Genomic DNA, 13,095 nt, shown 5'->3' with positions numbered 1-13,095 from the left:
TTCCTATATTTTGAAGAGGGGGTGATCATTATGACACACACCTCCCCCCAAATATAGCTGCTTTGGAAACACACTGAGATGCTGTGTCTTCAGAGGGGTTAGAGGGTCAGGTACTGTGTATGGGTTAGTCCTCTGTTCCTGGGCTGTTTCTGCCACCAGTAGTGTCTGCTGACGGCTCTTGCTGGCTCCCCAGGCTTCCTGACTCTGCTCCAAAAGACTCGTGCCCCCCATCCCCACCACGTCCTACCCTAGAAAACAAACTGGTTCTCTCAACTGTTCCTGCTCCTTATAATCTCTTGCCTCTTTTCACAGAACCCCAGGGGCCTCTGGGATTTGGGAGTTGGGGAATGTCACTCAAGGATGCCTATTGAGCACTGAACAATAGCCCTCATGAGGTCATATGGCCACTTAGCAACCACTTAGGCCCTTAGTAACCAGCCCAGAAGTGTTGATAATTACCCAACAGAAACTTTGGGCTCTGTGGATAACGCCCAATTCCTTCCAGAGGGCTGCAGGCCCTCAAAAGCAAGCTCCACCCGCTGGTAGCTGCTGTGCTAGCTTTTTTTAGAGCAGGTCTGTGAGGACAGAGTGAGCTGGCTCTGTGCCCCACACTGGGACTCGGTTTCCCTCGCAATGTAGGGATCAGGTGAAATGACCCCCACTTAGAGTGACCATATGTCTTGCTTAGCCCAGGACAGCCCCAGCTTATTGTGATTATTGAAAGTGTCCTTTTCATTTTCAGAAGTGTCCCCAACTGGAAGATCCACTTTTTGATTGCCCTCAGGCCACTTCCAGCCCTTGAATCTCCTTTTCTTCCCTTCCCCCGCTTCCCCTGTCCTGAGTTCATCCTGAATGGTTCAGCCAAGATTTTTCAAGGACTCATTCTGTGCTCTGCCTCCAGCTGGGAACTGGGGAAACCAAGGCCAACCAGATATGATTTCTGCTCTCGGGAGCTTCCAGGCCAGGGAAGAACACCACCACCTAAGCACCTGCTGGATCTGGGACTGAATCCAGAACCTTGTCATTCTCAGCCTCACTTGCACTCTCCCCACTAAGCTATTTTAGTAAATAATAATACTCCTTAGTATTCGGGTGGCATTTTGCAGTTTCTAAAGCATTTCCCTTCCGTTACCTCATTTAACCCTGACATCATCAGAGGGTGCGATTTCAAGTCCCCATTGCACAGACGAGGAGCTGGAGGCTGAGGGTCATGGAAGGCACGCTGGTCAAGACACTGAGTGGATGGGTGCCCTTGGGGAGCAACTCCCAATCCACCTCCTCACCCATGCAGTAAATATTAATACCTGCTTCCCAGAACTGTCGTGAAGAGGAAATGAGGCAACATGTAGAAAGTCCTTTAAAAATGGCGGCTGCCCCAAATGAACGTGGCCACCCTGAGCTGTTGTGACCCCAGTGGTTCCATCTCTGAAACATTCTCCTGCTCCTCTCGTGCCTGCAGACACCGGTTTGTGGGTTTCCCGAAGCTTTTCAGAGCACCAGAAACGGATCTTGTTGGACTCCTGGTGCTGCCAGGCAGCGGTGTGACCTGCTTCCAGCCTCAGTTTCCTCATTTGTAAAAGGGGCATAAGAACAGGTCGTCCTGAGGAAGGGATGAAGCAAAGCACGTGAAAGGCTTGGTCGAGGGCCCAGCAAACAGGCAGGGTCAAAGAACGAAAGCTTCACCTTCCTGATGTTCAGTGTGAGAGGAGTCTCTGAACCTGCGGGGAGCGGGGAGCACCCACGAGGTGGGATTCACCTCTCACCTGGGAGCCTGTGCCAGCTCACGCCCTGGGCTCTCTGCTTCCAGCCACATCAGCAGTGAGGGGGCTTCGCTGATGGAATCTCTTCCCTTGCGCCCCACTCCCTTGCGGGAGGGGATGGGGCCCCTCTTGCCCTTTTCTTTACTGAGCAGCTCCACGGGGGCAAATCTGTCAGATTCCATGGTGATGCCTAAGTGGTTTCCCGCCCACGCCCCTTGCTAGCACTCTGAGTCACCACCCCGCACTGAGGCGAGGCGGAGGCCGTGGGAAGGGTGTTCCCTCTCCGGCTGCAGAAATGCTGCACAGGATTGCTCCAGAAAGCCAAAACCAGGCCCCTCGATAAGCTCGGCTACCCTCCTTATGCAACTTTTGACATTGTTCAAAAAGCAATGCTAATGTTCCTTAACTTCCATTTGCCGTGGGCCCTCAAGAGCCGCCCGGCCCAGACCTCAAGCCCTGCTTCCTGCAGCCCAGGCAGAGGCCAGCGTCTCCACTTTACAGGTGGGAAAACTGAGCCGTGCTTGAAGTTGCATGGCTGGGACACTTGCAGCCACCAGCTCGCTGCATAGCCCTCAAAACTCCCCCTCTACAGCCGGGGTCCTTAGTTAGGTTTTGGAGCCAGGGACAGAGCAAAACAGGTATGATACGATACGTTTTATTCTGTATGATATGATACGTTTTATTCTTTTTCAAATGAAATGTAATTGTGAGCAGTTATGTCCAGTTGCTAGGCTAGAAGTTTGAACTCTGATTTCTGATAAAAAGAAAGAAAAAGTCTATTTCTAAATATAAGTTCATTTAAACATAGAAGCGTGTTTGGGAGAAAGTAATTCTTTAGACGAAACTTTGGAACTTCATTGTGCAAAACTGGGCCCGTGGAGGATGCATGTGGTGGTTGAGGATTAAAGAGCAAGGACGTGGACTGAGGACCACGCTTTGCAAGAGCAGCCCTTGGTGATCATAGAGCCTCATCTGAGCTGCCAAGGCTGGTACTTTTGTCCCATCTGCACTGTGCTGTGGTATGTGGGCATCCATTCATTTTCGCCTTGCCTGATCCTAAAACCACACTACCTGCTTCTCAGTAGGCTGTGTCTTTCCTTTTCCTCCACTGGACTCACCAACTGATCATTCTTCCATCGGGTAGGAATCAGAGCTCAGCTCAGGAGGCTGTGTGTTGGGAGGGAGGTGGGGGGGAGGAGAAAATATGTGCATAGTCATCCCTGTGATTTTTTGTGTCGTCTGCCTCTGGCTGGATCCTCTAAGATGAAACACCCTCCTGTCTTGCTCGGGCCAGGGGGAAATATGCATAAATGAGAGCGGAGGGGGCAGAAGGGGTCCATAAGCGTTCCCACCTACCTCAGTCTTGTCTGAGCCTTCAACTTGCTTGACCCAGGTCGAGAGAAAAGCCAGACTGCCCTTCCAGCCAAAGGAGCAGCAGGCTGAGTCACATCCTGCTTAGCCTGGCCTGATTGGAGTTTATGCTCTGCTCTACGTCAGGTCTTGGCCTCTCTGCATAACAGCTTCCTCCTCTCCCAGAGCAACTGTGAATGTTTCCCCTTCCTTTGGACTGTGACCTCACCCGGCATGGATTTCCTACTATTTAAAACTCCTCTGCAACTCATTTGGTAGACTGAAATGACACGGATCCTCACCATCATCAGAAGAGTGTGTGGTATTGGTGCCCAGGCAGCCTGGGTTCCTGGAATGGTTGCATTCAGTCTTGACAGGGTTTCTGTAAAGTGAGTTTCTATATACCAGCACCTGTATTCTGGTTGACTTTCATTGCAGCATTGAAAATATGTCCTTCTGGAAGGGAGAAGTTGGTTTTTTTTTTTTTAAGTTTATTTTTAAAAATTGCTTCTTTTCAAAAATTTTTTATTATAATTGATTTACAATGTTCTGTCAATTCCTGCTGTATAGCAAAGTGAGCCAATTGTGTGTATATATATACACACACACACACACACACACACACACATATATATACACACATTCTTTTTCTCACAGCATCCTCCATCATATTCTATCACAGCGATTGACTATAGTGATTGGATATGTTCTATCGCAAGTGATTTCCTGTGCTATACAGCAGAATCTCATTGCTTATCCACTACAAATGCAATAGTTTGCATCTACTAACCCCAAACTAGAAGGGAGACGTTTTTAACCCCCAAACATAAGAAAACTGTGTCTCAGATTGCAACAGATCTTAAAAAAAAAAAAAGAATTAGAAAGAAAAGTAGGCATTCTGAAAACAAACAAAAAATCTGATTTATAGAATTAGGATCTAATTTATTTCTATGTTAAATAGAGAAAAAGAGGAAAAATAAAAACATTGTTATATAGTTAGTCTTGAGATGACTGAAAGAAAAACAATAGCCTATAGCAAGATAAAATATTCTAAGTTTCAATGTTCCAGTTTATTCTTAAGTAAAGTGTCTTGTTACGTTTCTACTATTTGCTCAGCTTCTAATTCTTGGAAGAATATGTCTTATCGGCTTCCCTGTGAAATAAGTACTTATTACTTTCATATTGTTCTCAACTCTTCAGTTGCTCTTACTATGAGACTTCAGAGGCTCTGTTCTCTGTAGCTAGCCAGCTACAAAAGGCTCCCTTGGGCTGAGTCCTCAAGACTTACCTTTTATTTATTAATTTTTTATTTTTTATTTTTGCTTTTTAGGGCCCCACCCAAGGCATATGGAAGTTCCCAGTCTAGGGGTCAAATCAGAGCTGCAGTTGCCAGCCTGCACCATAGCCACAGCAATGCAGGATACAAGCCACATCTGCAACCTACACCACAGCTCACGGCAACACCAGATCCTTAACCCACCCAGCAAGGCCAGGGATCAAACCTGCATCCTCATGGACCTTAGTTGGGTTCATTACCGCTGAGCCACGATGGGAACGCCAAGACTTAACCTTTCAATAGAATTCATCGTTAGCATGGTTTCCTCGGGGTTCTTAGCAGACTGTGACAACACAGCAGGACATTTGAAATCATGTGGAATTTGGAGTCAGACCAACTATTTACTTGCCATGTGACCTTGAGCCATTGACTTAACCTTTCTGACCCGTGTGGCTCCTTCTCCTTAATTTTAGCATCACTGAGAAAGGTCAGGTCCTCTCCTCATGCTCCCCTGTCCTTTTGCTAGCCTTTTTTCACCACAATGAGCTTAATGGTTAATGGTTTCCCTCTCAATTCCTCCTGGGCCCTGAGAGTTCCCTGGGACAGTCTTGTCATCTCTGTGATCCTGTGCCCAGCATAAAGACTGGCAAGGAGCAGAGGCCAAGAGATTTGAGTGGATGGGGAAAGGAATGAAGAGAAGGAATGAGGGAGAGAGGAAGGAAATGTAGGGGAAAATGCAAATTTTAAACTCCTCTGGGACTCATAGTTATTTATTTTAACCACAGACTGGCCTAAGTGATAAGACATGCTAAAAACAATAGAATTGCTACCAAATGTCACTTACCAGTTTTCACCACTGATTTCACCATCATCTTACAGTGAACATATACTGAGCACTTATTTATATGTGTAAGCCTGTTTACTCTCCAAATAGCCTGTGTGGCAGGTTCCACCAGGATCCTCCATCTGGCGGCAAAGCAGAGGTCAGGAGTGGTTGACCACTTGCTCATGTCACACAGCTGACACATGGTTAGAGTTTGGATTTGAGCCCAGTCCCCAAGATTCCAGAGCCAGTGCATTTAACTGGTATACTCTCAGTACCCAGTTTAGGACTTGACAAGTGGTTGATTTCAATACAGAGTCTTTGAATGAATGAGTGAGTGAGTGAATGTTCTTCTGTGGCCATTCTCTCGCTAAACTTTCAATCTCACTTTTAGTTCTCTCTTCCTGGCATGTGTGATGATTAAAACAAAATGTCAAAGGCTAAATGGGCCAGGGTTCAGATTTGTGCTGTCCATGTCACCCTGGGAATGTTACCCTTCCATGAGCATCATCTTCCTTCTCATCGGAATGGGATTAATATCAGTACTTTTCATCTCAGCCTACGTTTTCCCAGAAGCAGTCCATGAAACAATGATTCATGTACAAATAATTTATTTGGGAGGCACAGTAATGCAGGTAGGAAAATGGGAAGCTGAGACAGCAAAGGGCAGGAGGTGTTTTCAAGCAAGTTAATTATCAGTATAGACAACTGGGGCTCACTTGCGCTGGGAACTCTAAGAGCTGGCACAGAGCCCACAGCTCATGCCTTCCTACCCAGGGAACAAGGGAGCTGGGGTATTTATAAACCAACTCCCAGTTCCCATCAGTCATTGGCCAAGGGCTGCTGGAGGGGGGGATGTTACCTATCTAGAATATGTGCATTCTCTGCCCCCCAGAGAAGGTCCTTGAGCAAAGAGATGCAGAATCCATGGGGGAAATGGTACCACAGTGGCTAGATCTATGGGATTGCAGGCTGGGCAACAGCAGCATTTCTGTCCCTTAGCCTCCCTACAATGGTTAAGTGGGATTATTTATTTAATATTTGGCACATATTAAGCACTTGCTGAGTGACAGACTACCTTTTCCCAGGACCCTCTGTGTGATACAAAACACATGCCATTGGGATCTTCTTGCCACCTCACCATCAGCCTACAAACGGTGATACGGTCCTATCGACCATCAGTACCAGATACTGAGGTGCAAGCAGTGAGCTTAGCCAGCAGAGTCCTGGCCATCCAGCATTCATGGCCCCTCCTGGCTGACCAAAGAGGAATGTGAATTGACAGACACGCCTCCAGTAATGACTGGGATCATGTCTAGAATGGTGAGAACCTGGGAGCCACCTCCTCACATGTGTGGAGGGCACTGGGCAAACCCCTACCTGGGATGCCCAGTAGTTATTTTTCTAGCACAGGAAACAAGTTTAGCAAATGCCTTAACTGAGACCTTTCCTGGATGGAGAGTTCCTCCCACTTTTGACATAAGACGGTTTTGCCTTACACGGGGCTTCCTTTGGACAGGTGTCTGGAAAGTCCATGCTGGCAGCTCCCTGGGGACTAAAACCCAGAAGTTTCATGAAACAGATGCATGGAAACAAGAATGTGTCCTCCCACAGGCCAGCTGTGTGGCCTTAGGCTGCTCCCTCTCCCTCTCTGATCCTGTTTCCTCATCTGTAAAATGGGGACCGTGAGTGAAAGAGTGCTTTGGGAGATATAAGCTGCCTATGTCTTATGGATGGGGGAATATTATTATCATTGTTTCTGAGATGTTGTTGCTCTTAAAAATGGTGTGCCCTTGGGCCATCCAGTTCCTCTAAGAACCCACTCTCCTCCCCACCAGCTCTTGCCAACCCCAAAGCACCAGGAATATGGAGGCCAATCTCTAAGGCCTGAGGCCATAGAATAGGACCTTGTCAGGCCTGAAGAGAATCATATGTTCCCATCCCTTGTAGTGGGGAAACTGAGGCTCAAGAAGGGAAAGAACCTGTCCAAGATTACCTGCCTCAGCAGCAGTCAGCTTTGGCCTAGTAATGCTGACTCACAGCCCACAGCTCTCCACCACCATCTGCTGAGGTCTGTGCCTGCCCCAGTCCTCTGCCTCCTGCCCTATGCAGGCAAGAACCAAAACCTTAATCCCACAGTATTGGCATTTGGGGAACACTGTATCTTTCAACATTACTGTATCTTTTTTTTTTTCTATGCTATAACCATAGTAAGTTTCTTGGAGGTCATAAAAATTGAGACATGGAGTTCCCGTTGTGTCTCAGTGGATTAAGGTCCCAATGTTGTCTCTGTGAGGATGCAAGTTCAGTTTCCAGAGTTCCCATTGTGGCTTAGCAAGTTAAGAACCTGACACAGTCCCTGTGAGGATGTGGGTTTGATCCCCGGCCTCGCTCAGTGGATTAAGGACCCAGCATTGCCACAAGCCATAGAGTAGGTTGCAGATGCAGCTCAGATCTGGTATTGCAGTGGCTGTGGCATAGGCCTCAGCTGCAGTTCTGATTGGACCCCTAGCCTGGGAACTTCCATATGCCACAGGTGCAGCCATAAAAAGAAAAAGAAAAACATTTGAGATCTTATTATATTTCAGTTCGCTATTCTGCATTTTTCATGTTATTAAGATATTTTCCTAGGTCATTAAAAATTATTTGAAAATGTGATTTTTGATAGATGTATAATATTCTGTCCTATGGCTCCTCAACAATTTACATAACTAATCTTCTAGATTAGAAGTTTATGGGAACCTCCATATGCTGGGAGGGCGGCACTAAAAAGACCAAAACAAAACAAAAAAACTAAAAACAAAGAAATTTAGATTGTGTCCAGATTATTGCCATGGTTTAAAGAGAAACACTGTAATCAACATCTATATGACAGAAACATTGTTTACATTTTCCATTTATTTTCATTTAAGTTCTTAAGAAGCAAAATTACTGGGTCAGAGACTGAATATTTTTCCTTTATTATATTTTTCAATATTATACTTGGTACTTGCAAGGGAAATTATGTCACATATATATTAGTTTAATAATACAACATACAAGAGTTCCCCTCGTGGCTCAGAGGATACGAATCTGACTAGTATCCATGAGGACACAGGTTTGATCCCTGGCCTCACTCAGTAGACTAAGGATCCAGTGTTGCCATGATCTGTGGTGTAGACCACAGATGTGGCTGGGATCCCACATTGCTGTGACTGTGACACAGGCTGGCAGCTGCAGCTCTGATTTGACCCCTAGCCCAGGAACTTCCATATGCTGTAGGTGTGGCCCTAAAAAGGCAAAAAAATAAATAAAATAAAATAAATAAAATAGTATGTCATGGACTTAGAATGTCACCGGTAATTTGCATATTCCTCTGTGAGTATCTCCATTCCAAGCCCTGCCTCCTCCAGTTGAGATGACCACCCTGTGTTTATCATTTCTTTGCTTCCCCCCAACCCCGTAGATTGTATTTTTTTAGAGCAATTTTAGGTGCACAGCAAAATTGAACCATCATTTAGTTTTGCTTTCACTTAGTTCTTTAAAATGGCATTGCACAGCACTTCACCTTCTGAGTGTCTATTCTTTCAGGAAACATTCAGTGTCTCAGACTCATCCCTGTGGTTGCTGTGGCTGGAGTGGTTCATTTGCACTCTTGCATGGTATTGGTGTCACAGTCTATTGATTTGTTCTCCTCTGGTGGACATGCAGGTTGTTTGCAGAATGACTCTTGAAGTCAGTGTTTTGAGGAACATTCTTGGCCATTGCACGATCATCAAGAGAAGGAACACAGGAGGTTAAAACAGTTTTGGGCGGGATAGAATCCAGAATGGAGCACGCACAAGCTTGAGTTGAGTGCAGACCACCAGCTGATTTGGTTTTGGAGGAGGGCAACACAGAAGATCTCATGAGCTTGCCTGATCTAAGGTGCACCATGTCTCATCTCTCAAGCTCAGCTGCCAAAGTCAATGTCTCGGGCTTGGGAACAAGAGCAGAACCCTCTCCCCTGCCCACCTTAAGGAGGCAGAAGCACCGTTGGTGAAGACATCCCCCAACCCTACTTGGTAGCTTCGGCGTCATTAAATCTGAGGATCCTTAAGTGTGTTGTATATACCTCTGATAGTACTCAAGAGGATATTAGGTGGTATGAAATAACAGCCCATCACCTGGTGAGAAAACGCATCTCTTCTTAGTTCTCTTTCTGTCTTCCAAGTCACCTCCAGGCAAAAGGTTCTGCCTGGAACTACCGTAACTTTAATTATGGCCCCCTTTCCACCTGAACACTGACTAAACTCCAGGCAGAGAGCAAGCAGACTTTGGCTCAGGGCCGTAGGCAAGCAATGAGATCCACTAAATGTCAGGACATCCTGTTGTAGGTTCTCTGTTGTAGTCACCTTTTATTTGTGGTGAGTGGCACTGGTTTTCTTTTTAAAACAAGTGTGTTTAGGTTTTAATCAGGCATGCTATTAAGGAAAAAAATCAGATTGATTAAAGGACAGATAGTAATCATCTTGACAATCATATTTGATTGACCTAAGTTTGGGAAACATTGACCTCAACAGCCCTTCTCAAACTTTCTGTCTCAGAACCCCTTACATTCTTAAAAATGATTTAGGACCCCAAAAGGGTTGTGCTTATATGAGCAGTATCTCCCCATATTTACCATATTGGAAGTAAAGACTGAGATTTCAATAATACTTATATGTTAATTCTTTTAAAAATAGTAATAATAAACCCACTATGGAACACACATTGTGAAAAATAACTATATTTTCAAAAAAAAAAAAAACAACCTAGAAGAGTCATGTTGTTTTTATATTTTTGCAAGTCTCTTTAATGACTTAATTGAAGGCAGCTGGATTCTCATCCGCTCTGCATTCAGTCTGTTGCCATATGTTGTTTTGGTTACTGTATATGAAGAAATTCCAGCCTCACAGAGATATGTTGTGGGAAAAGGGAGAAGGATTTTAATAACCTTTCAGATAATTGTAGATAGTCTTCTTTGATACTACACCCAAACTCAACATGTGATAACGTATTAGTTTGCTAAGGGCTGTTATCCAGCCAAACGTGGATCCCTTGTCCACATACCTTAGAGCCATGTTATGGACACTGGGTTGTGGGGAAGGAAAGTAGAGCATTTATTGCAAGGCACCGGACATAGAGCCAAGCAAGAACCAGCAGCTCATGTTCAAAAGACCCAAAGTCCTGGATGGCTTTCAAGGAAGGGGTTTTAAAAGCAACATTAGGGGTGAGGGTCATAGGGGCCCTGATCAACTTCTGGACCATCTTCTGACCAGTTGGTGGTAAGGTAACAGGGTGGTGTTTCAGGTGTCAACTTCATCAACCTTCGGGTTCCAACTGGCCTGGCATCTATGTGCTGGTGATCAGCATGCAGTTAAATTCTCTGTGGAGGGCATTTTAATAACTGCAGAACAACTCATGGGTATGACTTATAAGCTAGAGACCTTGAGGAGGAACTGAAGGTCCTTGACTTTGTTCTGTGACTAAACTATTATTATTTTGTCTTGCTTGACTGTTTTCCTTTGTTTCTGCATTTTCTCACTTCTCTGGTTAAATTTGTCCTTTGGAACTCAGGGAAGGCCTAAGAAGCTAAAACTTTTTTTGCAAATATTTGCTTGGTTACAGGGCTGTTATAACAATATACCAAACATGGGATGGCTTCAACAACACAAATGTGTTTTTCACCATTAAGTTGGCCAGAAGTCTAAGATCAAGGCATACTGACCTCTCTCCTCAGCTTGATATCCTCGCAGGGTCCCTCCTCCATCTGCACATCACTGGTGGCTCTTTGTGTGTACAAATTCCCTCTTCTTATAGACACTTGTCAGACTGGATTATGGCCCACCATAATGGGCTTGTTTTAACCTAATCACCTCTTTAAAGGCACTTTCTCCAAATACAACATCTCCAAATACAGTTACTTTCTGAGATACTGGAAGGTTAAGACTTCAACATATGAAGTCTGAGAGGGACACAAGTCAGACTAGAAGAGGTGTCATCTCAAAAATTAGTTGTGGGAGTTCCCATTATGGCTCCGTGGGTTAAGGACCCATCGTTGTCTCTATGAAGTTGTGGGTTCAATCCATGGCCTCGCTCAGTGAGTTAAGGATCCACCATTGCCACAAGGTGCAGCATAGGACACAGATGTGCCTGGGATCCCCAGTTGCTGAGGCCGTGGTGTAGGCCTCACCTTCAGCTCTGATTTGACCCCTAACTTGGGAACTTCCATATGCTGCAGGTGCAGCCATAAAAAGAAAGAAAAAATTAGTTGCAGATTAGATGAAGAATCTGAAACCATGTCAGCTTTTCTTATTGTACATTATAATCTTTTTTTCAACCTGGTACTTTGATGAATCTTTTCCCAATGCCTGTTTTTGTAACATCCTACCTGGGTCATTTAGAAAATATTGGCTCATGGAGTTATGCAGATCTTTTAGATGTTTGCACATTCTGTTATACAATATCAGAAAAAGTCATATTTGTTATCTTACCACTGACCTCATTGAAAATATTTCTGAGCATTGGAAAGTTGTCAAGCTCACGATGGCACATACAAGTTTTCTAAAATTCTAATTTTCACTTTGAAATCTCTATTTTTATCATTGGTTTCAAATACTGTCAGTTGTTTTCTTTGAAGTTATAGGCTTACTTTGTTCATTTTTGAGAAAAAGTCTACCAAATTCCCAAGTCTGAATAATCATCATATGTCTGTCAGTTGTTCTTTTATGTAAAAATGGCATTTGGTGAACACAGAGGCAAACTCAGCTTGTAACTCAAATGCTCACACAAGAGCTTCTCCTCCAGTACCCATCATACGTGGGTTACAGCAGAAATGCTTGATGCATGTATTTCCCATTCTGTGTTCTCATGTTGAGAGTTAATCATTCTTATTGCTTCATCTGGAACATTCCTAAGTGAAGCTGGCATTTATTACCTCCTGCGTGTGCTGATGAAGAACATGATGATGACCTGTATGATTTGGAACTGCTCCCTTGATTCAAGCTAGGGCACCAGTAGTTTTACTCACGCCTGCTTTTGCACCTGCAGTGCAAATATCAACTCGGTGAAGGTGGTAAATAACACCTAAGTGTTATTAGGAATATGGTTTTATATCTCAGCTCCTCCATAAGTATCCTGGGAACCCTCACAGGCATGAAAACCATGCTTTGAGAACTGCTTTGATCTAGATTAAAAGATATAGAGGATTTGGGGCTTTGAAAATGATATTCGTGCCAGAGTCACAAGATCTGGGTGTTCTGGTTCTGCTGATGTGGTCTAAGTGGCCTTGGATAAGTCTCTGCCTTCTGGAAGCCAGATACTTTACACACAAAGGGTGGTGGGTGCTTCCTGCCTCCCAGAGCTGGGAAGGGAAGGAAATGAGGCACAGACTTGAGAGGCTCTTGTAAATAGTAATGCACAGCCGCAGTGGAGAATGAGGCAAAGCCATGAACTTTCGCACCCTGGCTTAAGCCATTTTTGATTGGCAACACTGCCCAGACTCCTGCATTCCCCTGAAGAGACCAGAGAGGGTAAAACCTGGAGATCCTGAAAGAGACGCCCAGCCGGATTTCTAGTTTTAACAAATCAGCATCCACTTCTCCACAGTCATCCACTGCTATATCTACAGTTTTGAGACAAAAAGGCTTCCTAAAAGCCCACAGTTCTTCTTGTCCCTGACTGGACGGGTAGGCATTCACTTGGGTCAGGTAAAAAGCTGGGAGCCCCATGGGAAATGATAGCCATCTTAGAAAATCTGATTTGATTAGCAGTGTTCAGAAGATAGAGGTGATTCTGAAAAAGCTCCAGGGAGCTGGAAAGCACATCTCAAGAGGGCTTCAGATGGGCTCTGGCTTCAGGGAAGGTGGAGTAGAGGTCCTTTCCCT

The 13,095-nt window shown here is 44.9% G+C and overlaps 1 protein-coding gene across 19 annotated transcripts in view; it reads left to right on the top strand.

Annotated features, from left to right (window-relative positions):
- Nucleotides 1-13,095, top strand: part of ATP2B2 (ATPase plasma membrane Ca2+ transporting 2) — a 371,725-nt gene that overhangs the window by 147,782 nt on the left and 210,848 nt on the right. The window contains exon 1 of one of the 19 annotated variants that reach the window (XM_084989464.1): nucleotides 2,017-2,398. The exons of 16 other annotated variants lie outside the window; for them this stretch is intronic. The gene's annotated coding sequence lies outside the window, so the exon portion shown is untranslated. Of the gene's footprint in view, nucleotides 1-2,016; nucleotides 2,399-13,095 lie in introns of those variants that run through there. 2 more of the 19 variants (XM_021069325.2, XM_084989457.1) reach the window with 2 other exon arrangements.

Source organism: Sus scrofa, chromosome 13 (genome assembly GCF_054392235.1).
Source record: "Sus scrofa isolate SSC_HxYL_T2T_F1_AM1 chromosome 13, Sscrofa_HxYL_maternal_Yorkshire_Landrace_v2.0, whole genome shotgun sequence".
NCBI classification, from domain to species: domain Eukaryota; kingdom Metazoa; phylum Chordata; class Mammalia; order Artiodactyla; family Suidae; genus Sus; species Sus scrofa.
This window is presented reverse-complemented; position numbering and strand designations above follow the sequence as displayed.